The sequence below is a fragment of the Bos taurus genome, chromosome 17 (genome assembly GCF_002263795.3).
Source record: "Bos taurus isolate L1 Dominette 01449 registration number 42190680 breed Hereford chromosome 17, ARS-UCD2.0, whole genome shotgun sequence".
Classification (NCBI taxonomy): Eukaryota; Metazoa; Chordata; class Mammalia; order Artiodactyla; family Bovidae; genus Bos; species Bos taurus.
This window is the reverse complement of record NC_037344.1, coordinates 14,751,160-14,774,112: the sequence shown is the minus strand read 5'-3', so window position 1 is coordinate 14,774,112 and position 22,953 is coordinate 14,751,160. Positions and strand designations below refer to the sequence as shown.

Genomic DNA, 22,953 nt, shown 5'->3' with positions numbered 1-22,953 from the left:
GAGAAGAGGGATTTTTTTTTTAACTCCTCCAAAGTTTTCAGATCTGGAGATCAGATGAATTTTTCAGCAATCCATTCAACTAATTTGTTTTAAGTATTTTCTAAGCATACTGTGCTGGGAGAAGGCAATGGCAACCCACTCCAGTACTCTTGCCTGGCAAATCCCATGGATGGAGGAGCCTGGTAGGCTGCAGTCCATGGGGTCGCGAAGAGTCGGACACAACTGAGCGAGTTCACTTTCACATTTCACTTTCATGCATTGGAGAAGGAAATGGCAACCCGCTCCAGTGTTCTTGCCTGGAGAATCCCAGGGACGGGGGAGCCTGGTGGGCTGCCGCCTATGGGGTCGCACAGAGTCGGACACGACTGAAGTGACTTAGCAGCAGCAAGCATACTGTGCTGGGCACTAGATAGTATGAGTTATATTAGAAATTAAGAATGTAAGAAATGAAATCGCTTCTTAAAGGATTAGATCAAGTAAGCTGTCATAGTTTTATCAAGATGACTGATTCTCAAGCCAAGTGTATTTTCCAAGGATTTAAGGTTTTGCTGACTTTTTCTCAGATCACTTGGTTATAGAATTGCTTTCTTGAAATTAAAGTAAGATTAATCCTCCAGTTAAGTGGCTTTATGTCAAGTATCAACATGACAGTTTCCTTTTAAAAAAAAGTCCTTCTAAATAAACACTCAGTTTCCTGTTTTCCTACTCTTCATTCATTCAGTGTACTCAATACATATGTATTGTCTGCTTCCACGTGGCAGTAACCTGTACTAGATGTTTGTGATGCAATCGGAAGCAAGACTTTCAGTTCCTATGTTTTTCTCCATTGACCCTCTCTATTTAAAGGGATCTGAAACTCTGGTCTAGATTTTAGACTACTCTAGACCTCCCAGTCTACAGTCCCATCTGCCTTTAGGTAGGGAGGGTCAGCCCTTTCCTGTGTCAAGCCATTCGATGGGTCACTTGCATCCACGCATTGCTATCAACCACCTGTGGTCACGCTGCTCCAACACCATGCAGCGTCCACAGCCTCTTCCTCTAACTGGGTCTCACCTTCCTTGAGTCATGGAAAGGGCAATAAGGCACAAATCTTGCTCTGGCTTTCTCAACTCCATCGTGGGGTTTCTGTTACCCCAAAAGACCTACACTCTAGGGGAAAGAGACAAAAAAGTGAGAAGGCGTCTTACTTGGAACTTACACTCCTCTCCCTCATTCCAGCCTTCTCCGCTCAGGCCCTAAAGAGCTTTTATCTTCTCCCTGTGTGAAGTGTCCTGTATCTTTCCTGCTCTGGAGCTTATAGTAACATTCTTCCTTAGCCTCCCAGTCTTTGGTTCTAAATTATTAAAGAATAGCTTTTGGAATTGGGGGAACCCTTTTCTCTTTGGGGGTGACTAGTTTCACAGTTGAAACTCTGCCCTTCAAAACTATTTTCTCCCTATGGACTATGAGTGTCAAAGCTGAGAGTGCCCTCATTACTCTAGTCTGTCTTTGTCTTCTTCCTCAATCAACGAATGGGTGAAGAACCACAAGCAATGAGAATAATTTCAGGAAAGAGGGTTATGGAACCTCAGGTTAAAACTGCAGCAGCAGCAGTAGTAGGATTATTGTTGTTGCTTAGTTGCTAAGTTGTGCCCGACTCTTTGCGACCCCATGGACTGTAGTCCACCAGGCTCCACTGTCTATTGGGTTCTCCAGGCAAGAATACTGGAGTGGGTTACCATTTCCTTCTCCAGAGGATCTTACCAACCCAGGGATTAAACTTGAGCCTCCTGCTTGGCAGGCGGATTCTTTACCACTGAGCCACTTGGGAAGCCAGAAGTAGCTACTGCTACTTACATTCCAGTAATTACCTGGTAAGTATCAGTTTCTCTCACTAGGCTGCAGTGTCTCTACAACAGAGACTATGTCTGTTTTTCCCTCGAGTGCTTCCCCAGTTAATAAAGACATGACTCTTGCCCTCAGTGTTCAGACAGACAATTAAACAAACAATTACAAGGCCATGTGTTCTGCTCTATAACAAGAAACGATAAAGTGCCTTGGGAGAACATTTGAGGATGACTTACACCAGACTTGGGGAGAATCCCAGAGGAAGAGCTAGATAAGCTGAGACCTGATGGGTAAAGAGAAATAAAGTCAAATAAAGGTTATTTGTGAGGGACTCAAAAATTATGCTCTAGCATTTGGATTTATTTCTAAAGGCAATAGAAAACCACTGAAGCATATAAATAGGGGATTGAAGGCTTTTACAGTAAAAGGTCATTGTGTAGGATAGAGATTGAAAACAAAAGGATGTCTGGAGGTGGGAGAAGCCGTTACGAAGTGTTTGCCTACTCTAGGCAAGTTTGCAGAATTCCAGGTGGCCTGGCCAAGGGTGACAGTGGGAATGGAGAGAAGGACTGAGTTGGTGATGAAGCAGAGAAGGAATGAGAGGACTTCAGGACACTGGCTAGGTTTCTGACTTGAGTAACCAGATGGTACCACTGGCTGATATAAAAGATAGGAGCAGAAATGGTTTTGTGAGCAATCTACAAAGCTATTTGGAATGTTTCTGCATAAAGGCCTCCACGGTCATTTGTTCCTTATACGTATTTTCATTGCCAGAGGTTCATTTTTACAAATTTCTCCTCACCAGCAATAGAAAGTTGCTCAGTCGTGTCCAACTCTTTGCGACCCCATGGACTATACAGTCCATGGAATTCTCCAGGTCAGAATACTGTATTGGGTAGCCTTTCCCTTCTCCAGGGGATCTTCCCAACCCAGGGATAGAACCCAGGTCTCCCGCATTGCAGGCAGATTCTTTACCAGCTGAGCCACAAGGGAAGCCCAAGAACTGGAGTGGGTAGCCAATCCCTTCAGCAGATCTTCTCAACCCAGGAATCAAACCGGGGTCTCCTGCATTGCACGTGGATTCTTTACCAACTAAGCTATGATGGAAGTTCCCATTTTTACAAATTTCTCCTCACTAGCAATAATCGTGTTACCTTTCTAAGATTTAGGGAAAGTTAGAGACCTTCCTCTCTGGGCCTGGCATTCATCCCACATATGCCAGAGCCACAAACTTTCTCTGTAAAGAGCTGGATAACTATTTAACTATGCTATCGTAGCAAAAACAAACAAAAAATAGCCATTAAAAATAAAATGGATGAGCTTGACTGTATTCCAATAGAACTCTATTCACAAAAATAGACAGTGAGCAGAATTTGGTCCATGGGTTGAAGCTTGCCAAGTCCTGAGTTAGAACTGTGTTTCCCAATATACTCTAGCAATGCATAACCTTTAAACACTTCTGGATATACTTCCACTTAGAAATTTTAAAAATCATTTCTCCATTTGTGGGTAGAGTTTTAGCTTGGGCCACTATAACAGATGACCTAGACTGAGTGGCTCAAACAATAGACATTTATCTCTCACAGTTCTGGAGGCTGCAAAGTCTGAGATCAAAGTGCCAGCAGATTTAGTTTTGGTGAGGACCCTCTGCCTGGCATGCAGACAGCTGTCTCCTTGTACCTCATACAGCAGAGAGCACAGAGAAAGGAGACAAACTCTCTTGTGTCTCTTATTAGGTCACTAGTCCCATCGTGAGGGCTCCACCCTCCACCTAATTAACTTCCTCAAAGTCCCATCTCCAAATACCATCACACCATATATTTTCAACATATCAATTTTGAGGGGGACACAGCCATCCCATCCTTAATAGACAGTATATAAGACAAAGACGTAATTTGAAATTACCATATTATTAAAGACCATTATGTTGACTTTATAACCACAGCATCTTTATTTAAAATATTCATAATATATGAAACTAGATTTCTACTTTCTCCCCATTAACAACTAACATATATTTTATTTTTTACCCTTTGAGCCAAGCATCATTTTCCAAATGATAACAGAATAAACTTCGATTTCCTATTTGCAGGTTAAATAATACTTATTGCTCCTAAATAAAAATGTAATTTGGATACAACCATCATTACATATTTTTCATTTTTAAATGAATAGGTATTTAAAGTACTGGCAATCTTTAACATATAAAGTGAGAAAATTAAATAATTCAACTTTTGTATTTGTTGAAAATCAAACTGAGACGAAATTGGAAAAATTGTCTTCTCCCACTTCTCAGCTCTAAACTTCCCACCCCGCAACAACATTACATTCTCCTGCTACAGATTCTCATACTCATCTAAACTTTTTATTTAAGGGGATGACACAGGAGCTGAAAGCTGAAATCAGGTTTGAGCTGAGATTTTAAGTCAGATCATGCCAGTCCTCTGCTCACAGCCCTCCATGGCTTGCCATTTCAACTGAAGCAAAAAGTCAAAGTCCTTCTGCTGGCTTGCTTATAAGTCCCTGACCTCCATTTTCACCTTCCTCTCCTATTTCAGCTTCTTTGCTGTTCTCAAACTTGCCTAGAGCCCTTAACCTGCCCTTTGCCTGGAGACCATTTCTGCCAGCTTAGTATATGGCTTATCTTTTCTTTTGGGCTTCCCTGATAGCCAAGTTGATAAAGAATCCACCTGCAATGCAGGAGATCCCAGGTTAGATTCCAGGGTCCAGAAGATCTGCTGGAGAAGGGACAGGCTGCCCATACTCCAGTATCCCTGGGCTTCCCTTGTGGTTCAGCTGGTAAAGAATCTGCCTGCAATGCAGGAGACCTGCATTCAGTCCCTGGGTTGGGAAGATCCCCTGGAGAAGGGAAAGGCTATCCAATATTTTGACCTGGGGAATTCCATGGACTTTTCTTTTACGTCTCTGCAGAAATGCTACCTCTTCAGCATAGAGAACCTGGAGGGCATAAAATACCTGCAACTCCATCCTGCCCCCTTGCTCTCTGTTTCTATAATACTTATCATCACCTTATTTATTATATGTATATTTGTTTATTTACCGTCTGATATTGTATGAGGACAGTTGTTTCATTGGAAAAGACCCTGATGCTATGAAAGACTCAGGGCAAAAGGAGAAGGGGACAGCAGAGGATGAGATGGTTAGATAGCATCACCTACTCAATGGACATGAATTTGAGCAAACGTAATGGGAGATGGTGAAGGACAGGGAAGCCTGGTGTGCTGCAGCCCATGGGCTCAAAAAGAGTCCAGACAAGACTTAGTGACAGAACAACAACTGTATGAGGGTAGAAACTTTGTTCAGTTCCCTGCTCTCAACCCACCTCCTAGAGCAATGTCTGGCAAGATATATATGCTTAGTAACTCTTTGTTAAATATGAATGAATCGCATGTACTTCAGCTTGTACTTGTGTGATAATTTGATTGATACCTTATATTAGTCAAAACTGTAAACTCTATTAAGACAAAGTCTTTATCCATTTTCACTCATTTTATTTATTCAGCTTATTTGTTGAGTGCCTACCCTATGTCAGCAATGTTCTAAGTACTGGACAAAATTATGTTTTCATGGAGTCTATATTCTAAAAGCCACTAATTTATCACCTATCTATAACCTGGTGACTACTATTTAGTACAATGTGGCAGATTATATTTTCCAAAGAATATACAACCTTTGTCACCTGTTATAGGTTGAATTGTGTCCCTAGAAAGATATATTGAAATCCCAATTACCAGTAACTAAGACTGTGTTCTCATTTGGAAATAGGGTTGTTGTAGTATAGTTAGTTAAAACAAGGCCATAATAGAGTAAGTGTGAATGTGTTAGTCGCTCAGTTGTGTCTGACTTTTTGTGACCCCATGGATTCGGGCCCACCAGGCTCCTCCACCCACAGAATTTTCCAGACAAGAATATTGGAATGGGTTGCCATTCCCTTCTCTAGGCGATCTTCCCAACCCAGAGATCGAACCCGGGTCTCCCACACTGTAGGCAGACTCTTTACCTTCTGAGCCACTAGGGAAGACTATACTAGAGTAAAGTAAAAGTGAAGTTGCTTAGTCGTGTCCAACTCTTTGCGACTCCATGGGCTGTAGCCCACCAGGCTCCTACATCTGTGGAATCTTCCAGGCAAGAGTACTGGAGTCAGTTGCCATTTCCTTCTCCAGGGGATCTTCCCAACCCAGGGATCAAACCTGGGTCTCCTGCATTGCAGGCAGACACTTTACCGTCTGAGCAACCAGGTAAGGTGGGCCGAAGAATTGATGCTTTTGAACTGTGGTATTGAAGAGGACTCCTGAGACTTCCTTGGACAGCAAAGAGATCCAACCAGTCCATCCTAAAGGAAATCAGTCCTGAATATTCATTGGAAGGACTGATGCTGAAGCTGAAGCTCCAATACTTTGGCCACCTGATGTGAATGAAGAACTGCCTCTTTGGAAAAGACCTTCATGCTGGGAAAGATTGAAGGTGGGAGGAGAAGGGGACAACGGAGGATGAGATGGCTGGATGGCATCACCAACTCGATGGACATGAGTTTGAGTAAGCTCCAGGAGTTGGTGATGGACAGGGAAGCCTGGTGTGCTACAGTCCATGGGGTTGCTAAGAATTGGACATGACTGAGCAACTGAACTGAACCAATCCAATATGACTGGCATCTTTATAAGAAAAGGAGAGAGAAAAACAGACAGGGAGAGATGATCACCATGTGATGACAGAGGCAGAGATTGGAGTTTTGCATCTACAAGCCAAGGAATGCCAAGGGTTAACAACTATACAGGAAGCTGAGAGAGGGGCATGGAAGAGTTTCTCCCCTCCCATGGAAACACCTTGCTTTAGGATTTCCAGCCTCCAGAACCATGACTTCTACAGAATTTGTATTCTTTCAAGTCACGCAGTGTGTGGTACTTTGTTACAGAAGCCCTGATACAACATCCCACATGCTCTTATACGGTGACCTTGGCACTCATTCCACCAACTATGAGCAGAGTGATACCCCCTCCCCTTGAAGCTGAGTGAGCTTTCATGGCTGCCTCAACCAATAGAGAGGAAATGACACTGCGTGACTTCTGAAGCTAGGCCAGAAAGATGTCATAGCTTCTGCCTTGTTCTCTTGGGATCTCGCTCTTGCAACCCACCCATTATGCCATGTGGAAGCCCACGCAGCTCATGGAGGAGTCATGTGAAGAGGTACCAATGTCCCTGGTGCAGAGGCTGGTTGAACTCCCAGGTATATGGGCGAGCATCTTGAAAGCAGATCCTCCAGCTCCCAACAAAGCCACCCCAGATAGAAACATGTGGAACAAAGATCAACTATTCTCCCTGAGCTGACAAATGACAGATTCCTGAGCAATGGAAATCACTGCTTTTGTTTTAAGCCACTAAGTTTGGAGGTGGTTTGTTATATAGCAAACACTCTGTATAACATTCTGTATAATAATGTTTGTTATACAGAACATTGATACACATACACTTATTAAATATTTATTGAGTGAATAAATAAATGAACTGATACTTCATAGTGCTACTATGCCCTAATAAATGGGTACATCCTTCAAAATTGATCTAGTTTAAATCTGGAACGTATTTATTTTTTATTATCTGAACAGTCAGATACCATACCAAAAGCACACACTAGTATAATCAAGAGACCAAGGTTCTGGAAGAAGGGGATGGAATCCTGTGAAAATGTATAGATTTACTCTGGAGAAACCGAGCCCCATCACTTTCTGAGATGAAAGATAAGAATTTTCCAATAGATTAGCTTCTGTGCTCATACATTTTAATCCTTGCTTTTCATCCACTAACCACTTATTTCTGTTCCTTGCCCCACTGAACATAAGACTTTTAGTCTCATACCTTTATATCATAACAATGGGTTACCTGACACAGCAGTGCCAGGGACAGTCTTAGAACCCATCCTTACACCATGATAGCTGGTAATACAGAAATGACTACAAACCACACGATTCAGTTCAGTCACTCAGTCGTGTCCGACTCTTTGCGACCCCACGGACTGCACTACGCCAGGCTTCCCTGTCCATCACCAACTCCTGGAGCCTATTCAAACTCATGTCCATCGCGTCAGTGATGCCACCCGACCACCTCAGCCTCTGCCGTCCCCTTCTCCCGCCCACGAATACTACGCACCAAAAGCCAGCCTAATTACATTTCCTATTCTACTCTCGATTAGCTTCATGGTACATCCCCTGGAGACTAGAGGAGACCAAGGATGGCACTTGAAGCTGCCAGCTCTTCCCCACCTTGATAACGATGCTTTAGCCTCGTCCATTCTCCTCCTCTTCATCATCCCTTTCCCCATAGAAACTGATACTGTCTTAGGAGGAAGGCAACCAAGAGGAGGAAGTTGTATGAAGGGCTCCACATTTTATCTAAGAAGTATTAAACACTGCTTAAAAAGCCAGTTTTAAATTATTGAGCCAGATAAGGTTTACATTGGGTATTAAGTTGGTTTCACTGCCTTCCAATTAGATGATGGAGGTTGTATGGAAAGATCAAAGTAATTGTAGGCTACATTCATTAACTATCATTTTTCTGTATGCCCAAGTTAGTAGGTTTTACCTTACTAAACTAATATTTATCGAATTGCAACCATGTGTCTGATATTGTGTCCCTCCTTTCTACAAAGAAGTTTAGAGAAAAAAATCATGGGATTTTAATATTAGCATCTGAAGAGAATTGCAGAAAAAATCTAGCTCTTCCAAAAAGCATATTATTTGTCCAAAGTTATCAGTGGTTCAGTGGCAGAGCCAAGACTTAACTTTGGCTTCCTACTGCTAATCCTCCCACTTATTAGCATATGAAATTACCCAGCCCATAAAAAGTAACCAGCCCAAACTCCAGGGCTATTACTCTAGCCTGGGGTAATTTTGTCTCTGCAGGGACAGAGGAGGCTTCTGTTAAGACTGTATCACAGCTTGAGTTCTTCTCCTGTTGAATCCTGCTCTTATCTTCCCTTCAGCAAGTGCTAATCCTAAGAATCAGATCAGATCAGATCAGTCGCTCAGTCATGTCCGACTCTTTGCGACCCCATGAATCGCAGCACGCCAGGCTTCCCTGTTTATCACCAACTCCTGGAGTTCACTCAGACTCATGTCCATTGAGTCAGTGATGCCATCCAGCCATCTCATCCTCTGTCTTCCCCTTCTCCTCCTGCCCCCAATCCCTCCCAGCATCAGAGTCTTTTCCAATGAGTCAACTCTTCGCATGAGGTGGCCAAAGTACTGGAGTTAGCCTTAGCATCATTCCCTCCAAAGAAATCCCAGGGCTGATCTCCTTTAGAATGGACTGGTTGGATCTCCTTGCAGTCCAAGGGACTCTCAAGAGTCTTCTCCAACACCACAGTTCAAAAGCATCAGTTCTTCGGCGCTCAGCCTTCTTCACAGTCCAACTCTCACATCCATAATAACCACTGGAAAAACCATAGCCTTGACTAGATGGACCTTTGTTGGCAAAGTAATGTCTCTGCTTTTCAGTAAGCGTCTTTTAATTTCATGGCTGCAGTCACCATCTGTAGTGATTTTGGAGCCCAGAAAAATAAAGTCTGACACTGTTTCCCCATCTATTTCCCATGAAGTGATGGGACCTGATGCCATGATCTTCGTTTTCTGAATGTTGAGCTTTAAGCCAATACTGCCCAATAAACCTTCTACACAAGGAATGTGTTTCCCAAGAAAGTCAACTTAATGGCAGACAGACATAATCTAAGAATGCCACTGGGCTGCAAACACCAGTCATTTCTTATGAATAGTATTACATTTCAACAAACTGTGTGAACTTCCATACAATTTGGGCACAAACCATACATTAAAGGCTCAATGCCTCCACTAAATGGTCCTGACTTCAGATGTCAGCAGCAAGTTCAAGGGGTCCCCAGGACACCCACACTTCTAGTCAACTGGCTGCAAATTCAATGGTTCTCATGACGCCTTCAGGTTCTATTACTCACTGGTATGATTCAGAACTCACAAAAGCATTATACTTACAATTACAAGGATTGAACCCAGGTCTCCTGCATTATAGGCAGATTTTTACCCTCTGAACCACAAGGGAAGCCTGACTTACAATTATAGTTTTATAATAAACAAACTCTGGAAAATTCTTAAAGAGATGGAATACCAGACCACCTGACTTTCCTCTTGAGAAATCTGTATGCAGGTCAGAAAGCAACAGCTAGAACTGAACATGGAACAATAGACTGGTTCCAAATAGGGAAAGGAGTTCATCAAGGCTGTATATTGTCACCCTGTTTATTTAACTTATATGCAGAGTACATCATGGGAAATGCTGGGCTGGAGGAAGCACAAGTGGAATCAACAATGCTGGGAGAAATACCAATAACGTCAGATATGCAGATGACACCACCCTTAAAGCAGAAAGTGAAGAAGAACTAAAGAGCCTCTTGATGAAAGTGAAAGAGGAGAGTGAAAAAGTTGGCTTAAAACTCAACACTCAGAAAACTATGGCATCTGGTCCCATCACTTTATGGCAAATAGATGGGGAAACAGTAACACACTTTATTTGGGGGGGCTCCAAAATCACTGCAGATGGTGATTGCAGCCAGGAAATAAAAAGACGCTTGCTTCCTGGAAGAAAAGTTATGACCAACCTAGATAGCATATTCAAAAGCAGAGACATTACTTTGCAACAAAGGTCCATCTAGTCAAAGATATGGTTTTTCCAGTAGTCATGTATGGATGTGAGAGTTGGAATATAAAGAAAGCTGAACACTGAAGAATTGATGCTTTTAAACTGTGGTGTTGGAGAAGACTCTTGTGAGTCCCTTGGACTGCAAGGAGATCCAACCAGTCCATCCTAAAGGAGATCAGTCCTGAATATTCATTGGAAGGACTGATGTTGAAGCTGAAACTCCGATACTTTGGCCACCTGATTTAAAGAGCTGACTCATTTGAAAAGACCCTGATGCTGGGAAGGATTGAAGGCGGGAGGAGAAGGGGACGACAGAGGATGAGATGGTTGGATGGCATCACCGACTCAATGGACATGGGTTTGAGTGAACTCCGGGAGTTGGTGATAGACAGAGAGGCCTGGCATGCTGCAGTCCATGGGGTCACAAAGAGTAGGACACAACTGAGCGACTGAACTGAACTGAACTGAATAAAGGATACAGCTCTGACTCTTCTCTAACTTGTAAAATAGAGAGTCAAAACTATTCATTACTCATCATTTATATTCTAAAATTTCACTGTACTTCCTAATATTCTGTTACATTGTGTTTCTCTTTCAGTTACAGAAAATAATCTGGCACATGTACAGACATCTTAGAAATTAATTTCAGCTTTCATAATAAAATCTAAAGGTCATGTTTCCATTTGTTTATTTTGTTCATACACTCCCAGACTAAATAAACTGTCCTTCTCACTCTCATATTAGGCATGAACATACTTCTTGAAACATTAAAATTATTTGATGTTAGGTTCTATATCTGCCTTTCAAAGTTATTGACATCAATGGAAATAAAGATGAAAACCTCACCTTTCCTGCATGGTGTTTTCCAATATCCTTAGTGAAGTCACCTAGGGTACCTTCTAGAGGAAGTATCTTTCACATTCATTTATTCCTTCAATGGCATTTTCAATTATTCATTTAGCGTGCATGTATTGCATATAACTAATATATTAGGCATTTGATGGGCACTGTGAATGAAGAGATCTTAAATTTTCTCTAGTTTGGAAAATGCTACAGTTATATAGTTCTAAGAGCCCCAAGATGACTTCTTGAATTTAAAAAAGTAAAGGTTTAGCAACATAAGCACCTTACATCTTTTCATTCAAACTATTAAATTTCAAACCAGTGCCCTTCTCCCCTTTCATAACCTAGGGTAATGTGTCCCTAACATTTTATAGTAACAATTTCCATCAACAAGCTAATCTACTTTTGGTATCAGTTAGGACTGTGTTTACCTCTAAATAACCAAAAATTTGACTAACAGTTGTTTAAGCCATGGGGGTTTATTAACATCATGCAACAGGAAGTCTGAGGGTTGGCAGTTCAAAGGCTCGATGATGTTACCAAGCCAAGAGACTCCTTCCAGCTCCTGTGCTCACAGCTTTGGCAGGGGGTACAAGTGTGCAAGGCGGCACTACACCCCCAGGCACCTGCTAGGAATCAGCTCATCCAGAAGAAAGGAGGAAAGAGACTTCGGTTTATCACATCTCGATCACATGGCTCATCCTAGCGTCAACAAAGTCTAAGGAACATGAATCTTTAAGGTTTTCAGCTATTGCAGTAGAAGAAAAGAAAGGGGGGGGGGTTATAAACAAATTTGATACAGTCCCATCTATAATATCGGCCACACTCTTCTGAGGCAGTTATTTTCCATGTATCCCATCCCTCCACAAGTCCACACACTCCAGATCAGAATCACCTTTGGGTGTCATATTTCTTAGGTTGGTTGAAGTAAGCAAAATCTGTGAGATATATACTATTCTGGATATAGAGGGAAATCCAATTTCCTTTTATTATGAAATATAGATTGAATATCCAATTCTTAATATTGAGCATTCAGAGAACTTAAACTCACCTCTGTGTGTTCTAAACTATAAAGCACTCTTACATAAAACTGGTAACCATAGAGTCATTTGATTCAATCTAGATAAACACCAATCACTTTAAAATCCAGGTTTTTCTATTAACAGCAGCATTTAAGAATGTGGATTGGATTTCAGACCTAAAGTGGGCATCCTGGTAACACTGTAACTCTGGTCTGTAAGACCCTCTCAGGGAGAGAGGCAGAATCATAGAGTAGACTGTAAAGCCACTTGTCAGGCAGTCAGAGCTGCCAAGCAACACAACTCGAAGGGGGCTCAGGTCACATACACTATTATGCAGCACATAACACGTGAGGCGCAGGCAAGGGCCTTGCAAAGAGAGTGGCAAGCTCTTTTTCACACAGAGGAAAGCACTGCCCAATCTCTTTCAATCCTATCACATAGGAATACAAGGAAAGTAAACAGGATAAGAGTTTGGGACTTCGCTGGTGGTCCAGTGGCTAAGGCTCCAAGCTTCCAATGCACAGGGCTCAGGTCAGGGATCTGATCCCTGGTCAGGGAACTAGAGCCTGCATACCTCAACTAACACCTGGCACAAAAAAAAAAAAAAAAGATAAAAAAATTTTTTATAAGAGAGAGAGAATAAGAGCTTGAGATATCTTAGCTCAGGCTGCAACCTACTGCCCTATTCTCTCATTCACTAAGAAAGAACCATCAGATTAGTCAGAATCATCAGATTACCCCAAATCAATCAAATCATCTCCTTCAACTAACAATGTGGAGGGAGGGACAGAATCTTCCCTGCCAACCCGTCCCTCTAGGGCAGAGGTCTGCAAGCTATAGCCTTTGGGTCAAACCCATCCAGACTTGTGTTTTTGTAAAGCTGTGTTGGAAACAGCTATGTCCTGTTCTTTACTTATGGGCTCTGTCTGCTCTCATGCTACGGTGACAGAGTTGAGTGGTTGTAACAAAGACCATAGGGATCGCAAAATTGAAAACATCTACTAGCTAGCCCTTTACAGGAAAAGTTTGCCAATCTCTAAAGCAACTGACTTGGCAAGACTTTTTGACCATACTCACAATAAAAAATAGTTTTATTGTAATGCAGTCTGCTTCATATAATTATATATGTGTGTGTGTAGATATACAGATATATACAATTTCATAGGACAATAATTACCCCTTATTGTGTATTATATGGGCTTCCCTGGTGGTGGTGGCGATTTAGTCACTAAGTCGTGTTGAACTCTTGAGACTCCCTGCCTGCCAGGTTCCTCTGTCCATGGGATTCTCCAGGCAAGAATACTGGAGTAGGTTGCCATTTCCTTCTCCAGGAAATCTTCCTGACCCAGGAATCAAACCAAACTACAAGGGAAGCCCAGGCTTCCCGGGTGGCTCAGTGGTAAAGAACCTGCCTGCAATGCAGGAGATGCGGGTTTGATCCCTGGGTCAGGAAAATCCCCTGGAGGAGGAAATGGCAACCCACTCCAGTATTCTTGTTGGAGAATTCCATGGACAGAGGAGCCTGGCGGGCCACAGTCCATGGGGTTGTAAGGAGTAGGACATGACTAAAGTGACTGAGCACACACGCACACATGTGTTATACACTCTGATATCTTCTCTTCTAGTCCATGACATTTTTTAAAGCTGGTCACACAACCCACTAAACTGACCTGCAAACTGCACCCTCACCAAGGCAGACAGGCAGAATAGTTTCTCCCTATACTTACATACACAGTAAACATGGAAAAGATTATAGCAATTACTATTGTTTGTTATTTATTAACTTTCTATTAAAAAATATTTTTGCAGTAAGGGAAAAAATACAGATTTGCCTGAACTCAGTATTCATTTATGCAACCAGTGCTTCAACAAATATTTATATAATACATGTGTTCTGAGTATTTGTTAGGTTCTGCAGGTATAATAGTAAGCAAAACAGACATGGGGCTTAGACTGCAGTAGGAGAAAAAGATTTGAAACAAATACAAAAACATATAATTACTAACTTTCATATGAAGGAAAATCACTAAGTCTCATATTTACAATGTATGCATGCGTGCTGCATGCTCAGTCGTGTTTGACCCTTTGTGACCCCATGGACTATACCCCGCCAGGCTCCTCTGTCCATGGGATTCTCCAGGCAAGAACACTGGAGTGGGTTTCCATTTCCTCCTCCAGGGGATCCTCCTGACCCAAGGATTGAACCGAGTCTCCTGAAGTGGCAGGCAAATTCTTTACCCTGAGTCACAGGGGAAGCCTTACAACATGAGAGGTAGGTGGAAATTAGTCCACTTTTGGAGAGAGTGAGGCTGTTCTACTTGGAATGGTTTTAGTAGGGAAGTGAAATGGCAAATACTGGATGCTTGGGGCTGGTGCACTGGGACGACCCAGAGGGATGGTATGGGGAGGGAGGAGGGAGGAGGGTTCAGGATGGGGAACACATGTATACCTGTGGCGGATTCATTTCGATATTTGGCAAAACCAATACAATATTGTAAAGTTTAAAAATAAAATTAAAAAAAAAATAAAAAAAAGAATGAAGTTAATTGGACAAACAGAATGGGAGGGGAAGAGCAGGATGCAAGTCAATTTTAAAGACTAAAGACTTCAGTTAATATTATACAGCATCTCCTACCCCTGTCTAAGCATTTTACACATATCAACTCATAGTTCAGCTAGAAAGAGGCAGATATGAAGCCAGGATCCATGTCCCAAGACACTAGTATAACCAAACAGCTGAATGAGATAAAATGTGATTGGTAGAGCTGGAAGGAAACCTTACAGGATGGGCAAAAGACATACTCCAGCTGTACTTGTGCTTAAACTTCTGAGGATTCTTGGACAAACTGCCCAACTTCTCTGAACTTCACTTCCTTTATTATAAAGTTAAATATTATAAAATTTAAATTAGATAGTATATTATACTATTGACTGACATAGGGTAAACTATATTAACCTGCTTTCTAAATTCTACCCACTCTCTAAACTCAGAGCTCCTTAATTAAAGGCACGGGACTAAATCTAAATTCATCATTCATTCAGCATACTCATATTCACAAATTGTAGGGGGTAGAGTCCAGTACTCTTGGCCTGGAGGATCCCATGGTCGGAGGAGCCTGGCAGGCTGCAGTCCATGGGGTCGCTAAGAGTCAGACACGACTGAGTGACTTCACTTTCACTTTTCACTTTCATGAGTTGGAGAAGGAAATGGCAACCCGCTCCGGTGTTCTTGCTTGGAGAATACCAGGGGCAGGGGAGCCTGGTGGGCTGCCATCTACGGGGTTGCACAGAGTCAGACACGACTGAAGCAACTTAACAGCAGCAGCAGCAGCAGCAGGTGGTATATATTGGAAGAAAAAAGACAAAAGAGGCATTCCTTCAAAATCCTGAGGGAAAATTATTTTCTTCCCATAATGCTACCTCCAATCTCTCTTTTAAGTGAGTCTAAGGATTTCCGGGGTGGCTCAGATGGTAAAGCGTCTGCCTATAGTAGGGGAGACCCCGGTTTGATCCCTGGGTCAGGAAGAACCCCTGGAGAAGGAAATGGCCACCCACTCCAGTACTCTTGCCTGGAAAATCCCATGGACGGAGGAGTCTGGTAGGCTACCGTCCGTGGGGTCGCTAGAGTCAGACACGACTGAGTGACTAAACTATGTACTATGTAAGGATAGAAAAGATATTTTATAACATGCAAGGTCTCCATTTTACTTCAAATAACCATTTCTTAGGTAGTCACTGGAGAATGTGCTCCACTAAAACAAAGAGGGTAGTAAGCCAAGAAGGAGGAAGACATGGAAAGCTGGACGCAGATGAAGGCAGAGGCAGAGAGGATGCCCAGCATGATGGTGAGGGGGCCCCAGCAGGTCTACAGAGAGGCCAACTGCAACGGGTCAACAAGGACTCGGAGAGGGCTGTCAACAGGGAAAACAGAAACCTCCAAATTACCACTGCATCTGACTGTGCTGAAAGCATTTCAAACTTCTGTGGGAACCTAGGGGCGAAATTTATAAAGGAGCACAGAAAACGAAGCACGATATTTTAAATAAAGCAATTATTCATTTCATGAAAGACAAAAATTGGACAAGAAACATAAACATGGGTTAGCTATGTACAATATTTGTAAGTTTATAACTATGTATACAATTACACAAAAATTCATTTATTTACACATTGTGTGTTCATTTACACAAAAATTACGATACGGGGAGGAGAGACAGAGAGAATGTGTGGCTGTGTCTACAGTGGGTAGCAGAAGGGGACATCTGAGAGTTACAGCCTCAACCTCCACAAAGGAAGTCAATCAAAAGAAAGTTCAACATTTTCAAATCATTATCTCACCATTGTCTAACTTTTACTTTTTATTTTAAGGTGTTTTAAGTAAATATAAATTAAAAATCAAGGAAGAGTAGTATATAGTCACACTGAAGAAATAACAGGAGAAAAAAGCTAAAGAAGAGTTGAAGGCAGTGCGGAGAGGAAATTGGGGGTAGGGCAGGCAGAGGAGAGAATAACTGCTTTTCTTTTACGCTTACAGTGGCATCTGTGCAACTGCATGCAATAAATAAAAACTTAATTTTAAAATGACATTTACATTAAATAAGCATCACTGCAGGCTTCCAGGAAAAGTGTTTTAAGCTATTTAAATATTCCTAGGACTCTCTTAGAATATTGGACAATGATCATAACCTGGACCTCGCATAATAAAAGCTTAAGTGACTTTACAGTGACTTTATTTGGGGTCACTTGGATTATACCTATGATAACACTATGAAGTATAAGTATCCCATTTTAGAGGTAAGAAAACCACGTTAAATAATTCACTCAAGAGCATACTGCCAGGGACTTCCCTGATGGTCCAGTGGTTAAGACTTGGCCTTCTAATACAGGGGGTACCCGATCAGGGACCTAATTAAGATCCTACATGCCTCGCAACCTTACCAGAACATAAAAAACAGAAGCAATATTGTAACATATTCAATAAAGACTTTAAAAATGATCCACATCCCCCAAAAAACAATTAAAAAAAGAAAAAAAAGCACACTCCCAGTACAAAGAGGTTATATATGTAGCTCCCACATAGCATCAGAGACATTCAATTTTTATTGAATATCAAAAGCACAATTCTAGAAGTCAAAGAATTTTTCTAAGTGTCTAGCTTAACTTTCTTTCACTGAAAGGTGATCATGTTCAAAGTGAAACTGGAAAAGTTATTCACTAAATCATCTAGTAGCACATTTCTACTTTGATATTTATTCTACTGGCCTATTTTACTTTATTATTGTCCTCTTATTTTTGTCAAAAATAAAATGTATTACAAATTCACAATTTGTGAAAAGTTATCAAGAGTAAAGAAATATATAAGCTGTAAAACTCTACAAAATCATGAACATTTATTTATGGGGATGGCAGACAACAAACAATAGTTGTATACTGATGATCTGTGTGAATACCATATGCCCTGGAGTTAGATTCTATTTTTGATAAACTAGTCATTTAAGTGTGAAATTATAGAATATGCCTACAGTACATTACTGCCCACAGATTTAATTGCGGAAAATGTCCTTTAACAGTGTGAACAATCTACGATGAAGAATTTGGCTGAGGGTTAAGACTTCATCAACATTTGAACAGCTTCAAGTAAGTCAAACATTAATTTTGCCTTTTGAAAATCTTTAACTTAAACACTCTTACAAGGTGCTTATTTTTTTGACAAAACCAATGAAACTTGACTCAAAAACTATTCTTAGTTAGGTCACCTAACTAAAGAGTAATGACTACAAATAGGGTAACTATTTTCATAAGTTTTATCAAAGTTCCTATTTTCCATGTTCTATAGTAGGTTGGAGTGATGGGGACAAAAATAAAAGGCAATTTTAAATGAAGGGAATGGTTTCCTGCTTCAGTAATGCCTTGATATCTCTCAGTTTCATCTGTCTCTAGTCGGATCCTAGAACTTCCCATATGGCTCAGCGGATAAAGAATCTGTGTGCAAGGCACTTTGGTTTTCCCATTATTGCTAATTCCATATCCCTGATGTCTTTATTCTATGTCACACTCTTCAAGTTCTTTCAAGAGGTTTTACTAAGCAGAGTACATGAAGACATGGAGCCGAAGAAAAACAACACCCAGTTGTGGATGTGACTGGTGATGGAAGCAAGGTCTGATGCTGTAAAGAGCAATACTGCATAGGAACCTGGAATGTTAGGTCCATGAGTTAAGGTAAATTGGAAGTGGTCAAATAGGAGATGGCAAGACTGAACATTGACATTTTAGTAAGATCATGGCATCTGGTCCCATCACTTAATGGGAAATAGAAGGGGAAACCGTGGAAACAGTGTCAGACTTTATTTTTTGGGGCTCCAAAATCACTGCAGATGGGGACTGCAGCCATGAAATTAAAAGACGCTTACTCCTTGGAAAGAAAGTTATGACCAACCTAGATAGCATATTCAAAAGCGGAGACATTACTTTGCCAACAAAGGTCCGTCTAGTCAAGGCTATGGTTTTTCCAGTGATCATGTATGGATGTGAAGAAAGCTGAGCGCTGAAGAATTGATGCTTTTGAACTGTGGTGTTAGAGAAGACTCTTGAGAGTCTCTTGGACTGCAAGGAGATGCAACCAGTCCATTCTAAAGGAGATCAGTCCTGGGTGTTCTTTGGAAGGAATGATGCTGAAGCTGAAACTCCAGTACTTTGGCCACCTCATGTGAAGAGTTGACTCACTGGAAAAGACCCTGATGCTGGGAGGGATTGGGGGCAGGAGGAGAAGGGGACAACAGAGGATGAGATGGCTGGATGGCATCGCCGACTCAATGGATGTGAGTTTGAGTGAATTTCGGGAGTTGGTGATGGACAGGGAGGCCTGGTGTGCTGCAATTCATGGGGTCACAAAGAGTTGGACATGACTGAGCAACTGAACTGAACTGTACTGAACTAAAATAGACGGAATTGGTGAATTTAACTCAGATGATCATTGTATCTACTACTGGCAGCTTGAATCCCTTAGAAGAAATGGAGTAGCCAACATAGTAAACAAAAGAGGCTGAAATGCAGTATGTGGATGCAATCTCAAAAATGACAAAATGATCCCTGTTCATTTCCAAGGCAAACCATTCAATACCACACTCTATTTCCCAACCACTGATGCTGAAGCTGAAGTTGAACAGTTCTATGAAGACCTACAAGAACTAACACCCAAAAAAGATGTCCTTTTCATTATAGGGGACTGGAATGCAAAAGTAGGAAGTCAAGAGATACTTGGAGCAACAGACAAATTTGGCTTTGGAGTACAAAACGAAGCAGGGGAAAGACTAACAAGAGTTTTGCCAAGAGAACACACTGGTCATAGCAAACACCTTCTTCCAACAACACAAGAGAAGACTCTACATGTGGACAAGACCAGATGGTCAATACCAAAATCAGATTGAGTATATTCTTTGCAGCCAAAGATGGAGAAGCTCTATACAGTCAACAAAAACAAGACTGGGAGCCAACTATGGTTCAGATCATGAACTGTGTATTGCCAAATTCAGACTTAAATTGAACAAAGTAGGGAAAACCACTAGACCATTCAGATATGACCTAAATCAAACCCCTTTCGATTATACAGTAGACGTGACAAATAGATTCAAGGGATTAGACCTGACAGACAGATTGCCTGAAGAACTATGGATGGAGGTTTGTGACATTGTACGGGAGGCAGGGATAAAGACCAGCCCCAAGAAGAAGAAAGGCAAAAAGGCAAACTGGTTGTCTGAGGAGGTCTTACAAATAGCTGAGAAAAGAAGACAAGATAAAGGTAAAGGAGAAAAGAAAAGATATACCCATTTGAATGCAGAGTTCCAAAGAATAGCAAGGAGAGATAAGAAAGCCTTCCTCAGTGAATAATGCAAAAAACAGAGGAAAACAATAGAATGGGAAAGACTAGAGATCTTGTCAAGAAAATTAGAGATACCAAGGAAACATTTCATGCAAAGATGGGCACAATAAAGCACAGAAATGGTATGGACCTAACAGAAACAGAGATATTAAGGAGAGGTGGTAAGAATAGAGAGAAGAACTATACAAAAAAGATCTTCATGACGCAGATAACCACAGTGGTGTGATCACTCACCTAGAGCCAAACATCCTGGAATGTGAAGTCAAGTGGGCCTTAGGAAGCATCACTACAAACAAAGCTAGTGGAGGTGATACAATTCCCACTGAGCTATTTCAAATCCTAAAAGATGATGCTGCCCTCAATATGCCAGCAAATTTGGAAAACTCAGCAATGGCCACAGAACTGGAAAAGGTGAGTTTTCATTCCAATCCCAAAGAAAGGCAATGCCAAAGAATATTCAAACTACCACACAACTGCACTCATCTCACACACTAGCAAAGTAATACTCAAAATTCTCCAAGCCAGGCTTCAACAGTACCTGAACTGAGAACTTCCAGATGTCCAAGCTGAATTTAGAAAAGGCAGAGGAACCAGAGAACAAACTGGCAACATCCACTGGATCATCAAAATAGCAAGAGAGTTCCAGAAAGGCATCTACTTCTGCTTTATTGACTATGCCAAAGCCTTTGACTGTGTGGATCACAACAAACTGGAAAATTAACAAAGAGATGAGAATACCAGACCACCTGACCTGTCTCCTGAGAAATATGTACTCAGGTCAAGAAGCAAAAGTTAGCACTGAACATGGAACAACAGACAGGTTCCAAATAGGGAAAGGAGTACTTCAAGGCTGTATATTATCACCCTGCTCATTTAACTTAAATGCAGAGTACATCATGAGAAACGCTGGGCTGGATGAAGCACAAGCTGGAATCAAGATTGCTGGGAGAAATATCAATAACCTCAGATATGCAGATGATGCCACCCTTAAGGCAGAAAGCGAGACCTAAAGAGCCTCTTGATGAAAGTGAAAGCAGAGAGTGAAAAAGATGGCTTAAAACTCAACATTCAGCAAACTAAGACCATGGCATCTGGTCCCATCACTTCATGTCAAATAGATGGAGGAAACAGTGCAGACAGACTTTATTTTGGGGGGCTCTAAAATCACTGCAGATGGTGTCTGCAGCCATGAAATTAAAAGACACTGGCTCCTTGGAAGAAAAGCTATGATCAACCTAGACAGCATATTAAAAAGCAGAGACATTACTTTGCAACAAAGGTCCATCTGGTCACAGCTATGGTTTTTCCAGTAGTCATGTATGGATGTGAGATTTGGAATATAAAGAAAGCTGAGCACCAAAGAATTGATGCTTTTGAACTGTGGTGTTGGAGAAGACTCTTGAGAGTCCCTTGGACAACAAGGAGATCCAACCAGTCCATCCTAAAGGTATCAGTCCTGAATATTCATTGGAAGGACTGATGTTGAAACTCCAATACTTTGGCCACCAGATGTGAAGAACTGACTCCCTGGAAAAGATCCTGATGCTGTGAAAGATTGAAGGTGGGAGGAGAAGGGGACGAAGAGGATGAGATGGTTAGATGTCATCACTGATGCGATGGACATGAGTTTGAGTAAGCTCTGGGTACTGGTGATGGCCAGGGAAGCCTGACATGCTGCAGTCTATGGGGTCGCAAAGAGTCGGACATGACTGAGCGACTGAACTGATATGTAACAAGAGATTTAAGCAAAAGAGACATTGTTAGAGAGAAAAAGAGGAGGTTATGAGGGAGGCTCAAGAAGGAGAGTATATATGTATACTTTTAGCTGAGTCACATTGTTGTACAGCAGAAATCAACACCACATTGTAAAGCAATTACCTCAAGTAAAATAATTTTAATACAATAAAAAGAGGACTTACTGAAGCTCATGTAACTGGAGGAAGACTTGAGCAGGAAGCATCTGTGAAAGGAAAAGAATCCAGTCAGCTCAAAACATCGTTACCATGAAATGACACAACTCCAAACATCTCTTGTCCCTATGAGTTGTGAAAAATTAATAAACAGAAACCTCAATGAAATAGATTTGGGAGACCAGAAGGGGAGATCTCATGCCCTGTGAGCATAGCAGAGCCTAACAGAAGAAGACGACTCCTCTTCTTTCCTGGCAAGGACACGAAGAGCCACAACCTCCTCTTTGTTCACTAGAGCTCTCCCCTGCTCCAATTCCCTCTACAAGACAGTTCTCCTTCCCCTGCTGTGCAGGGGACATGCAGGTTGGCTCATCATGGCTATAGACCCTCAGATTGCAAGTCTGCTGATCCTAAATAAACGCATCTCTGCTAGAGAAATATCTGGCAGTCTATTTGCTTTTGTTTTTAAATATTGTTTTTTTGATGTGGACTGTTTTTAAAGTTTTTGTTGAATTTGTTCCAATATCGCTTCTGTTTTATGGTTGTGTTTGCTTGTTTGTTTTTCGCTGTGAGGCATGTGGGACTTTGCTCCCAGAACAGGGATTGAACCTGAACCCCTGCACTGGAAGGCAAAGTCCCCACCACCCGACTGCCAGGGAAGTCTTGGCCTAGCCTTGGTCACATAGAGCAGAGAACAAAATCCAATGACAGCAGGATTCCACAAAATTCACATGAATGGAGAGTGGGATGGAAATACCACTAAGGGAAGGATTGCTATTAAAAAAAA

At 41.6% G+C, this 22,953-nt stretch overlaps 1 long non-coding RNA gene across 3 annotated transcripts in view; it reads right to left on the bottom strand.

Annotated features, from left to right (window-relative positions):
- The window catches only part of LOC132342581 (uncharacterized), a 100,857-nt gene that overhangs the window by 43,358 nt on the left and 34,546 nt on the right, over positions 1-22,953 (bottom strand). For 2 of the 3 annotated variants that reach the window (XR_009491001.1, XR_009491003.1), the window contains exon 2: positions 22,176-22,216. This is a non-coding gene — a long non-coding RNA (uncharacterized lncRNA). Of the gene's footprint in view, positions 1-2,063; positions 2,111-22,175; positions 22,217-22,953 lie in introns of all 3 variants that reach the window. The other variant, XR_009491002.1, reaches the window with a different exon arrangement.